This window comes from Hyaena hyaena, unplaced genomic scaffold (genome assembly GCF_003009895.1).
Source record: "Hyaena hyaena isolate Hyena2069 unplaced genomic scaffold, ASM300989v1 scaffold_291, whole genome shotgun sequence".
NCBI classification, from domain to species: Eukaryota; Metazoa; Chordata; class Mammalia; order Carnivora; family Hyaenidae; genus Hyaena; species Hyaena hyaena.
The window spans coordinates 978484-991253 of record NW_024080921.1 but is presented as its reverse complement, the minus strand read 5'-3'; the positions used below and the strand labels follow the sequence as shown (position 1 = coordinate 991253).

The following is a 12770-nucleotide window of genomic DNA, read 5'->3' as shown; positions in this document are numbered from 1 at the left end:
AGGATACAGTTAATAAATACTAGAGAAACAATTTCTGGAAGAAAACTTTTAAGTACATAGAAGAGGAAAGGCAAGTTTGTGCTCAGTATCTATGATTGCATGAGGGAAAAAAATTACCTCAATATCACAGAGAAAATTTCTTGTAACCACCACGGCAAGTCAAAATCCTATCTTAAGAATCAAATTACCCTTTTTAGAGGTCATTAGGACTGCTGAAGAGACTTTTTTCCCCTTAGGCAGCAGCAATATTGTGGTGTAAAATGATCTATCAAGAAGCAAAATAGCTAACACAATGCAATAATAAATAATTCAGTAAAAAGCCTGAGACCATAAGCAGGGCACAGAGTTATCTCGAATGTCCTCAATACATTCGTCATAGAAATTATTCCTAAAAGTAGATAATTCATCCTAGTGATCCCATATCTAAAGATGAAAGTCTAAAATTCACCTGTGATCTCCACATATGCACTATCAATGGGATAAGCAAATGTTTTTTGCAAACAGCAGATGTTCCTATTATTACCTGCAGCTTCACTTTAGGAAGACAAACACAAACGCAGTCAATCTACTATGGGTTTTAATATAACCACCCCCTAGAACTATATATATATCTGGAGTCTGCTTATTTTTCTAATTTTCCATTTTTCCAATTTTCTAATTTTCCAATTTTCTACTTTCCATTTTTATGTTTCTGTTGCAATCAGAGTGATTAGTTTCTTAAAAGTGAACATATGTTACAATATATTTTTCAAACTACAATTATGCTACTTAAAAAAAAATTCGTAAAACTGTGGCTCCCACTGTAATGCCAGCCATTATTTTTGACAGAAGCTAACATTTATTGGTGACTTACTATAAGTGCTTTACATTTTCTTGAATAATTCACAAAACTCTTCATGAGGCAGCTAGCTATTTTTAGATGAGGAAACTGAGGCACAGAGAAACTACACAGCATTCCTAAGGTCACATTGAACCTGGACATATATGTGAGCAATCGGACTCTATATACACATGCTTTCACCACTATATACTATGCTGCCACTTATGCATCCAATCAAGCCCCTCAAATGCCTTGAAATCAGCCATTTTTAAAAAGCTTAGAACACTTGTAGACAATTTGTGGGTAGCATGGAACAGATCATCATACTGTTTCCTAAAAACCAAGCACCAAACTCCTTATTTTAATAAGTTTAAGAATCTAGGAATTAAACAAAGGTACCCAAAAGATTTCTCAGGGTATTTAATAAGATTAGTGTGTACTATAAATCTCAAAGAATACAACATAATCTGAAGTATTAATCAAAACACAGCACAAAGTAATTTCCAGACCTAAGTAAGCTGTCCCATGGAGAAACATTAACATGTACCTGTTAGGGCCATTTATCCTACATTTTAAAAAGGTACACAAGAGTATTACTTTACAGTCAAATATTATATATAAAACCAATAGTTGAGCTAAGCTTATAAATGCCCTTAATGCTTTTTAGACCATACATTTCTCTGAGACAGTGCTTACTTCCTTTGTGATACCTGTTTGTATTTTATGTATGCCAGATACTCCTAGTGACTCAGTCATAATTTTCATCTATTCTATGATGAAAATTATTCATCAAGTCTATACTGAGTAAAGCAAGCACTGTGTACTAGACCCAAGGCCCTAAGACACAGTCCTACCATTCTAAGGCACTGTGGCTCTCAAAGTGGGATGACCCCAGCACGGTGCCAACATAATTGTATTGGAGGATCAAATTTTACTTAACCATTTCCTCTCTGATATTAACTGGAAACATTATTTTATACTAAAATAGATATGCATTCAGTATGCACTAGAAGGCGACATTAATAGGGTGTTTCAAGATAAAACATGAGCCTTCAGAGAAATTCTAAGCATAACAAAACTTTCCAGGTTTCTTTTTAAAAAGTCATTCCCTTCTGCTGGGAAGAATACTTTTAATGTAAAAGTTTAAGAACTAAGCTATTAATAAGTAGAACTACATGAACTGACATTTTTATAGGTCAAAAAATGGCTGAATATCAGCAAATTCATATGATTCAGTTTAAGTAACATATTTAGTCTTCAAAGATTTGATTTAGTGTAGGAAAGGCTAACGTCTATAATCTGTCTAGTGTTCTTAAGCCAGTGACTTTACTGCTCTGGAGTAATACATATGTATAAATATTGTTGACTGCTGACAGAAAGAGGAACCAGCAGGGGCCAAATTTCCAAGCCCATGGTTTGCTAGAGTAACTTATTCCAAAGCCACTTCCAAGAGAAGTCAATCGTCTTATCATGAAGGAATAATTTTCATCTGAAAATGAGTTAATATCAAATTTACATAGGCAAAGAAGTTTAAGCACCTTCAACAATTTTAAGAATAACACAAAACATGTAGAGTTAACATGATATTCTCTCTCTAAAGATGTGTTTTGGTGGGGATGGAAACATATTTAAAATTATGGTCAAAATTTACAGGGAAAAAAAATCTTCCTAATCTTTTTGGTCCTTTTGTTTCTTAAAATGATTTATTATATCATTTTGAAGAGGGAAAAGAGGAAAGATCACAAATAATCAAAGACAACAACAATCAAAATAAGGTAGGCTGTTGGTTTGCTAGTTTTTTCCCAGAGGACAAAAAGACCAATTTACAAAATGAACAAGCCATTACTGCAGTAAATGAAACTAATTCCAGAATGTATCAGGTGCCTTAAGTTTTGAAATATATCATACTTTAATTTCAATTACTGTACTTCCTTCAACTTTCACATCTCCAAAAGATACCACAACAGCTTCAATGCAGCCTCTCGTCTTTAGTTTCTCAGTTTTGTTCAAAAAGCATAATGTAAGTCAAAAAACCCCTCTCCAGAATCTTGCACTTTGGGAAACACACATAAATCTTAAAATCTAAACCTTTCCAAACTAACAAAGAACAAAACAGTAATTAGCATTACTCTAAAAAGAAGATGGATCATTCTATCTGGACCTAAATTAAAATTCTTTTTGACCTGTGATTCTGGCTTTGCAAAATGATAGGTTACAAAATAGCAACTCACAACTTACAGAGCATGCTTACAATGTTGCCAGAGGGAGGCTGCCCCTGGTAAAGAAAAAATGAGGTCTTTTCCTTACCCTACTTTAAAAATCTCCAGGAACTAAAGTTGGTTTCCTGACACACTGAACCACTGCACTTCACTGGTTTAAAGCTAAAATGGATACTGAAGCAAATCATTTATAATTTTAGCGTTCTTTAATACAGTTTTATCTTCATGATTTGTAAATCTTATATTTATCCCATCTTTGAATCTGAAATACCCTGCTTCTTTCTCTCTAAATAAATTCTTTATTTTAAAATTCAGCTTAAGGGGCACCTGGGTGGCTCAGTCGGATGGGCGTCCAACTTCAGCTCAGGTCATGATCTCACAGTTCGTGGGTTCGAACCCCATGTTGAGCTCTGTGCTGACAGCTAGCTCAGAGCCTGGAGCCTGTTTCAGATTCTGTGTCTCCCTCCCTCTCCAACCTTCCCCTGCTCAAGCTGGCTCTCTCCGAAATAAATAAAACATTTAAAAAATTATTTTTAAATAAAATTCAGCTTAAAAAATCACTTCCTTCAGGAAACCTTTCATGATTAATTCTCCTATGCTTATACTGCTTCCTCTTGGTATAGCATTTTTTTCATTATATTTATGGTTCTTAAAATATGTTTGGCTTCTCCAGTTCTGGTGTTTTTCCAAATCATGATCCAAAAATCTTACCATAATTATTAGAGTAGTAGCATTATGGATAATGTTCATATCTCCAATTTTTTTTAGAGATTTTAAAACTTTTAAAATGAAAAATTTTTTTTGCATTGCTACAAAGTATGTTTTATTGCTATTATAACACAAGGCCTGAACATTAAAGAGTTATAAATGCACTTATCTTGAAACCATTTCGTTTAAGGTGATAAAGCACAGGTAATAAAGACCACTCTGATCAAAAAAACAAACTCTGAGCTTATTTACTTGCCAGACAAGGGAACAGAGTACACACAGGAGTGAAGAAATTGTTTAAGTTGGTCATAAAATGAAATTCTTAAAAATAAATAAACTAAATTTCTGTTAGGTTCCTAACTTTTAAAATTCACAATACTATTTGTTAGCATCATCTTGGAAATGTCACAAATGAGGAGGACACATGTATAAGACTGCTGTTGTAGTTCCTGTCTGTCTTTCATTTTCCTAAGAGACTCTCAAATCACAAAATGACAAAGATAGTTATTACTCACCGAGCTAGCAACTTTTAAGTGCTTCACTTATACCATGTCTTATGCCAAAGAAGAAAGCAAGGAAGATATTATTGGTCCCCATTTGATGGATAAAGAAACTATTAAGATGTCAGTAAACAGCAGAACTAAGAGAAACCCAGGTCTCTTTGACAACAAAGCTCAGTCTCTTTCCTGAAAGCCAGGAAGCCTTTCCACAGGGGGAAAAAGGAAAACCAGTAGTTTCCTTTACACTAAGATGTAAAGAACAAAATGTGCGGAACAAATGGCATGGGGACGGGGCGAGATCATTACTTTACATTTGGACTCCTCCACCTAATTTCCCCCTACATTTTTCAGTAAATCACAAAATCAGTTTCATCTCCTACTTCCTCCAAGGATAAGGGGTCAAACAATTAAAAAAGAGTGTTGGGGAAAACAGCAAAGGGTGGATATAGGAGGAGATAGGTAAACTGTTAAAATTAAAGGCAACTGAACAGGTCACAATAGCAGACCTATAATAATGTAGAGTAGTAGTTCATGACTCTAACTGCTTTAAAATATATACCAAACCTGGGAGCCTGGGTGGCATCTGACTCTTGATTTCAGCTCAAGTCATGATCTCACGACTAGTAAGTTTGAGCCCCGCTTTCAGACTCTGTGCTGACAGTGTGGAACCTGCTTAGGATCCTCTCTCTCCCTGTCTCTCTCTTGCTCACACTCTTTCTCAAAAATAAATAAACTTAAAACACAAAAACAAGGGGCGCCTGGGTGGCTCAGTCAGTTGGGTGGCTACTTCGGCTCAAGTCAGGATCTCAGGGTTCATGGGTTTGAGCCCCCCATCGGGCTGTGCTGACAGCAAGCTCAGAGCCTGGAGCCTGCTTCAGATTCTGTGTCTCCCTCTCTCTCTGACCCTCCCCTGCTCACGCTGTCTCTCTCTCAGAAATAAAATGTTAAAAAAAAAATTAAAAAAAAAAAAAAAAAAACCCATGACTAAAACAAATGAATCAGAATCTCCAAAGCCTAGGGTGCTGTAATAAATGGATTTTTCATTTAAATGAACCATAAAATATCTACTAGCACTACTAATTTACAGATAAGAATACTGAGGCTAGATCATAATATGGAGTATTTTACTTTATTTTTATTTTTCTTAAGGTTTATTCAATTTTGAGAAAGAGACAGAATGCAAGCAGGGGAAGGGCAGAGAGAGGGAGACACAGAATCTGAAGCAGTCTCCAGGCTCTCAACTGTCAGCACAAAGCCTAATGTGGGGCTCAAACCCACAACTATGAGATCATGACCTGGGCTAAAGTTGAACACTCAACCAACTGAGCCCATTCAAGACTGCTCAGTCAAGATCATGTGACTCTTGATCTTGATCATGAGTTTAAGCTCCATGTTGGGTGCAGAATTTACTTAAAAAAATGATAATTATGAAAACTACAAGTATAGAAGCTTAATGTTAAGAGAGGGCCCAATAGGTAAAGCAATGTTTCCCAAAAGTGTTCTATAGAACAGTGGCGCCAAAGAACGAGGCTAAGTGTTGTGTGTCCCAGGGCCAGGGGTGTCCAAAACCAAATACTTTTGGGAAATGCCACATTGTCAGTTTTCTTTCCTACAGAGGGTCGCCATACATGTAATATGGTAAACTGTAGCATATACTGCCAAGAGGACATATATACACAGCATTTGATATTTTCATTACAGACCTCTCCACAGACTACCCTTTTCTCTTTCTTTTTGGCACCAGCTGGGAATGTTGTGAACCTAGTGTTCTATAGAAAACAATCTTTGAAACACTAATCATTAAATACTATAAACCAAGAAATTTAAATATTCCTTTGTGTTCATACTATGATAGGATTTTTATTAGAAGACTATGTAACAAGTCAATGTCACACCTACTAAAAAGTGGCCATTTCTTCTTTTTTTAAACTTTTATTTACTTTGAGAGAGAGAGACAGATAGTACTAGCTGGGTAGGGGCAGAGAGGAAGAGAGAGAATCCCAAGCAGCCTCTTCACTGTCACAGTAGAGCATGATGTAGGGTTCCATCTCAGGAACTGGGATATCATGAGCTGAGCTAAGAGAATCAGCCGCTTAACCGACTGAGCCACCCAGGCACCCCAAAAGTGGCCATTTCTGATTAATATTTTGGATCAAATTATCAACATTAAACATCCTAAATATAAACAGACTCTTCTCTTAGCTACTCTTGGATTATTAATAAAGGAAGAGAAGAAAAGATACTTTCAACTAACCTAGTGTATCAGTTCACATAAAAATTTGTTACTCATAATTAAGTTTCACATCACATTCCTTCCTTCTAAGCTAAAAATGGCTTGCTGCACCAATTTATTTTTTTTTTAATTCTGAATATAAATTCTCATAAAAAATTTAATCCATGTTTCCGGTCATATCACAAAAAGGCTAACTTGTAACATGCCCATTCAGAGCACTAATATCTTATTTTAACATATAATGAAAATACATCAGGTGTAGCAAGATTCCAAGAGTGTTTCCTGCAAACTGGCTAGGAACAGGGAGAATGCTGCTTACCACTGCATACAACCCAACAGGAATGGCAGACACTCGCAGCTCCAAGAGCCAAAACATCTGCTGAGATAGAGAAGTTAGGATGGCAGAGGAAAGAAACAGGAGTTACAGGGAATGTATAAACTGGCATAACGGGTGCCACAAGTGGGGATGAGGTGTACTCTGCCTTCCTCCTTTGTTTTTCTGAAGTGCTGCAGATGACTACTGTTCCGGCTGAGAACAATGACAGAACTGAATTCAGTGAGGGAGACTGCCATGGAGGTGGGTGGGGGGGGGTGGCTACTGAAGAAAAAGCAGTGCTAGCTCTGGCAACTCTCCTTCCAGATTACAAAAGAGAAACCCCTAAAGGATAAAGGAAGTGGGGGGGGGGGGACTGACCAGGAGGAACCAACTCTAAGACCATGACAGGAAAAGGAACTAACATATTTTGACAATTTACTTACTAGAAATTTTTAATCCTCATAATACTGAAACTTCAACATTATTATCCTCACTTTACAGATGATGGTAACAAGAAATGTGTCCAAAGTCAAGATGTTACGTAAGTGGAATAAGATAATGCTACGCCTGTCTGGTTGCCTGTCTGGTTTCAATGTCCATGTTCCTTCAACCACTTCACGTAGCCTCTTCATAAAGTCTCTCTAATCGCTATTACTGACAGTTACTGCCATACCCACTGAAGCATCTCATCATCATAACTTTGCTGCTCTTTTTTATCACTTCTTTCTTCTCTTACGTCTTCAGTACTTTAAGGCTTTATGTTAAAGTGTGGGGTCTTCTAGAGACATCAACTTTAAAGGACTCTTCTCATCTAGACGGTAAATCAGTAAGTGCCAACAGTGTTAGTTTAGTCTTTGGATATTCTTGACAATTTTTTTTTTCTCTTTGTTCTACAAACCAATTCTTCCATCTCTCCCTGGGAAGACAGATTCCATTCTAGACACTTAAGAGTGCCAGATGGTAGATTTTAAGATACAAAATTTAATCTTCTCTTATCTCCCACCTCACTCATCTGAAAGTAAACAATCTCACTACGCGGTACCTCACTGAGACTCCAGTAACAAGAAAAAAAAGTTGTGTGTTTAAAGGATATACAGTAATTAATTGTTTCAAAGATCATGAACTTTACTGACTGAAGTCTCTTGGTCCCTCACAGCTTATTAATTTTTTAATTTAGACATGACTAATAATGCTAGTTATCTGGGTTCTACCTAGGATGAAATAGAGCACCATATTAAAAGTGAAGAAGCAAAGTCATTGAGATCAGTAAGAAGTCAAAACAGACTGCTAACAGTGATGGAAGTGACCAAAATACTATTTGATAAAGTACTAACATTTTAAAAACCAGGGCAACGGAGACTACTGTAAAGTACAAAAGCAAAGTGTATGCAAGATGTCATTATTCCTCCAGTGCAGTTGAGGCCAGGAATCTTTGACCAATTTTCCAAATATCCCTATCCTTGAATGTGCTGTTCATGCAATCTGTCACCTAGGACTTTTTGGGTTTAGCCATTAGACCCTACCTGCCTTAGAGTCTCCCCTTTTCCCCCTTCAAACTGTTTGTGGCTCTTACATCAAAGTTAGCATTCACAGAATCACCCTTAATCCACACTATGGTCTGCTATCTTGGCTTTTCCTCGTGGCTCCCACTTCTAATTCACAACATAGCCTATGGAACACCCAGCCTAGAATTTAGCTACATTTCAGACCTTCTTGGAGCCCTACAGGAGGGATTTTATTGGCAGACACTGCTTCTTACACCACGCCAAATGCCCAGTAAGCTCTTAACTTTGCAAGTACAGCTCCCTGGAACAACTCCATCATCACTCTTCTTCTGACTGCTATCCTCATGGCCCCATCCAAGTAATAGAGTGAACACACCAACTATTACCTCTAACTCCCCAAGACAGTCTGGGGCAGCATTCCATCAATTAAATTCATTGACATTTCTGCAGCAAAAGATAAAACATACTCACACAAGGTGGGATTAAATAATGACTATAAATAGCTTCTTATCAGTTCATGTTAGATTTTGCTGCCAAATGAGTTAAGAAAAAAACTTTCCAGAGCCTTTTGGACACTGGAATTAAGATTAAGGGATTTCATACATGTATGTTTCTATTTCTTTTTTTTAAATTTCAGATCTCCCAAAATATTTAAAATAATTTTTTCTGGTGTTTCATGGGTAATTTCAACTTTTTGATAATTTTACTTATATAAAAACTGTAGTGGATAAACAAGGAATATTTTGCATACATACACAAAAATATGCATATATTCATCATATAGATACCTACAAACACAACAAAGAAGAATATAAATAGACGCTGCTGTTGATTTACCCACAGAGAAGCATTATCTGGGCAATAAACACAACTAAGTTACTGAAACTAACTAAGTTAGTGAAAAGTGTATGCTCAGGTTTAAATATTTAGAATTATCACCCTGTAGAAGTTTTCCCTCCTCCCTGTCACATATGTGGCTCCAATTTCTTAGGCAGGTAACATTAACATAAGTCATTAAAAGGGCTATATTATGCTACTTTTCTAGAAATAATTCTTTTGTTATCATTTTTTTTTAAAAAGGGGAGGGGACCCCTGGCTGGCTCAGTGGGTGGAGCATGTCAGTCCTGATCTTGGGATTTAAATTGAGCTACACATATAGAGATGACTTAAAAATAAAATCTTTAAAAAAAATTAAAAAAAAAGCCCAAGCATTCATGATTCAGGATACATACTCCTAAAAAGCATATTTTGTTTGTTTTTAATGCAGAGGTCATTAAACTAGTTTTCCAGGATTCAGAACAAAAGAATTTTAGAATAATAAGAGACCTAAACAAATCCAGTTTAATCTTTATCCTATTCTTAAGATAATTAAGAAAGGATCATAAAAGTTATAAATGGCCTCAATCCCTTTTCTGAAGTAAAGCTGGATGGAAGACAGCTTAAAAAATAAGTACTTAACTTTTTCCTTTGAGAATGTATTCATTATTTGCACAATTGTTAAAAATGTTAAGGTACTTTGGATGTATTTTCTGTCATTGAAGTCAGATGCAATGATACATAAAGAGAAAGGAAGGGAAAAGTGACCTAAGACACACAAGAAGTAGTGAAGGAGCTTAACCTAAATTAAGGTACCGTGTTAGGGCAGAAGTCTGTTCTTATAGTTATCTATATAAAATAACTGCATCCTATGACAAATCCAACCTTTAGTACTTTTTCCAACTGTCACTGTTTCTATGCCTGCTTCCCCATTTTATTAAAGAAAAGAAAATCGAGGGGCACCAGGGTGGCTCAGTCGGTTAACCGTCCGACTTCGGCTCAGGTCATGATCCCACGGTTTGTGGGTTCGAGCCCCGTGTAAGGCTCTGTGCTGACAGCTGAGAGCCTGGAGCCTGCTTCAGATTCTGTGTCTCCCTCTCTCTCTGACCCTCTTGATCACTCATCTAAAATCACTTTGTCAAATACACACTTTCTCTAAAACATTTGGAAAATGGAACAAGATAATTCTTCTCTCCCCACCCATCTAGTGCTCAGCTCTAAGATTTCTGCTTTCCTTACACTTTAACCTCGCTAGTTTATTTTCCCCAAAAGTTTTGAACAGTACTTGTGGGCACATTCCCCGCCCCTCCCTTTCAGCTTCTCCCCCAGGCTGAGTCCCTGCAGGGTGCCAAGCCTGCACATAAAAGATGCTGAATATTTGCATAAATAAACGCACATTAAAATAAGGTATAATTATGATCTTTAATGAAAGAACTCCAATCACTGGACTCCTATTATCGGACTTGACAGTTACGAAAATCACCTTACCAGCCAGAGGTGTACGTTTATCGTGATTAGTCAGTACCGTAAAGCACTTGATAAACTTTCTGAACATTTCGTAGTCACTTAAAATGACGTTTAGCTGACCGAAGAGTACGGTAAAGAAACGTCTCCCTACACGAAGCCAATGTTACCCCGGCAAAGACATTCTTTCCTCGCGAGAAGGACTGGATATAGTTCCACGGCGCTTCTGGAAACCCGCCTTGAGAGTGAGGCGCGGGCGCTCAGAGGACCTCGCCCGAAGCCCGGCTTGGGGCCCTGCTGCTGGCCTGGGGCGCAGCGGGCGCCACTTGGGCGGGTCCGGCCGGGCGGGCTCCGACCTTCCGACCTTCTCCGCACGCCCGGAGTCTCGGGCTCCCGCCGGCGGGTAGAGTCCACGCCTACCTGTTGTGCACGGGTAAAAACCAGACTTTTCCCAGAGCCCGGGGAGAGGACGGACCGCAATGGCCATTCGGCCGTCCTGGCGCCCCACTTAGGTACCTCCCTGGGGGGCTCCGGCCCCTTCGGCTACGACACCGGATCCCCCCACCCATGCGCACACCCAGGGTCCTGGCTTCCGCCACCACTTTGCAGCCGCGACCACCCCGGGGACCCCGCCAAGCCACTCAATTCACAGTGCAGGCCCGGTGTGATGTCCCTGCCAGCGTCAGGCAGCCCAGGCACCGCCCCCTCGCGCCCCCAGGGCATCCACTCGCAGGATCCCAGAAAGCTCACCTTCTCGGGTCCCCCACGGCACAGCGCCCGTCCCAGTCCTGCCACGTTACCGGCTCCACGGCGCAGCAGGCGGGCGCCGGGACTGGCCAGCGGCGGCGACTGCGAGGCAGCGAGGCGGGAGGGGCGCGCGCGGGGCGGAGCCGGAAAGCTCGGAGCCGCGAGCGCGGCCGGAGCCAGCGATTGGGAGCGCGCCCTGCGCCGTGCCGCCGATCCTGGGCTCCGTCAGCCGACTGCCGAGCCATCGAGCGCCCGCTTTGGCAGGCATGACTGCTCCATCGCCGAAAAAGCGATGGGGAGGCAGGGTGGGTGCTACCCAAGTTGAGGCCAAGGCAGTGGCTTTGCAGTCGGGAGATTTTGGCCACAACTATTTTTGTCCGTTGTTGTCTCCAGCCAGAATCCCTAGGGGCGGCACTGGGGCATCTGAAGGCTAAGACACAAGTGGAGCCTGCAGAGATTGAGGCAGGGAGAGTTGTGGGTGTGGATGGTGTTATATTAGACGTTGAAGGGACCCTAAAGAGCCTTGTAGTCTTTTAGAGTCTGAGACTCTGGGGCCTGACAAAACGCCTTACTCAAGGTCACACCCTGAGTCAGTGGCAGAATTGGTACTCATAGCCACTTGGCTCCAAGTCAAGTGCGTTTTTCCAGTATACTCAGCGTTTTGAAAATAATTTTCAGTTTTTATTTTGAAACAAGTTTCAAGCTTATAATAATGTTGCAAGTATAAGACAAAGAATATTTTTTCCTGAACCGTTTGGGGTTTAAGTTTCTGACATGATGCTAAATACTAAATACTTCAGTGTGTATGTCTTACTAATAAGCACCCTCAAGTACATAATTACTATCAAAATCAAAACACTTATGTGATACATTATGCTTGGCCAATTATCCCAGTAATTTTCTTTACGGTAAAAGTATTCAGTTCAGAATCAAGCACTGTGTATACTTGTCACATATCTTTAGTTGCCTTCACTCTGGAAACTTCCTCAGTTTTTCCTTGACTTTCATGTCTTGACACTTTTGAAGATTCCTGGCCAATGATTTTACACATTGGCTTTCACTTTGCATCTCTCTGATGTTTATTTATGATTAGAATCAGGGTAAGTGTCTTTGACAGGACTGTCACAGAAGTAACGCTGTGTTCTCATTGTGTGGCCGGATGCTTGGTTCCTCAACCTCTTTTGAAAGCATAAGCAGAACTGTAGTTGTATTAGTTGCATTATTAACTTAGCTGCACATACTGTTTTGTTCCCTACTTATGTTTTATGCATCTCTTATCAATCATTCATTTTGGCTTTTCCACTCCTACTCCCTATCTACCCACTGACTATAGAAACCTAATGGGGACTCGACAATAACATTTGTCTTGAAACTATCTGACATACCTAATCTTACCAGGTCCCAAATGGTACCTCGATGTCCAGAAGAATGCATACCTCCAG

The 12770-nt window shown here is 39.4% G+C and overlaps 1 protein-coding gene across 6 annotated transcripts in view; it reads right to left on the bottom strand.

Moving 5' to 3' along the window:
- The window catches only part of HEATR5A (HEAT repeat containing 5A), a 117430-nt gene extending 105988 nt beyond the window's left edge, over positions 1 to 11442 (bottom strand). For all 6 annotated transcript variants that reach the window (XM_039247134.1, XM_039247136.1, XM_039247138.1 and 3 more), the window contains exon 1: positions 11332 to 11442. The gene's annotated coding sequence lies outside the window, so the exon portion shown is untranslated. The remainder of the gene's footprint in view (positions 1 to 11331) is intronic.
- Between the last annotated feature and the right edge of the window lie 1328 nt (positions 11443 to 12770).